This window comes from Merops nubicus, unplaced genomic scaffold (assembly GCF_000691845.1).
Source record: "Merops nubicus isolate BGI_N331 unplaced genomic scaffold, ASM69184v1 scaffold49318, whole genome shotgun sequence".
NCBI lineage: Eukaryota > Metazoa > Chordata > Aves > Coraciiformes > Meropidae > Merops > Merops nubicus.
Window position 1 is genome coordinate 1 of NW_008624734.1, and position 302 is coordinate 302.

Consider the following 302-nt stretch of genomic DNA (forward strand, 5'->3'; position numbering starts at 1 on the left):
TGCCACGCCGCTCCCGTTACACGGTGCCGTTCCGCGGTGACATGTGTCCCTCAGGGCGCTGCGCCATCTCGCTCGCGGAACCTGCCGGTTGTGCTGTGCTGGGTATTGCTTTGCTCGTACAGCGCTCTGGGTTGGGGCGTCTGCTTAGGGTTACCTTGGTGGAACAGGAGCGTAACCGCCAAACTGGGTCTTCGGCTGCCTGTTATTGCCAGTTTTTCCAAAGTATGGGACATCGTGTGTGTTGGGACGGGCTTGCTTAATGGCAAGGAAGAGTGGAGGGAGGAGAAGGTTGTGTAATGTGG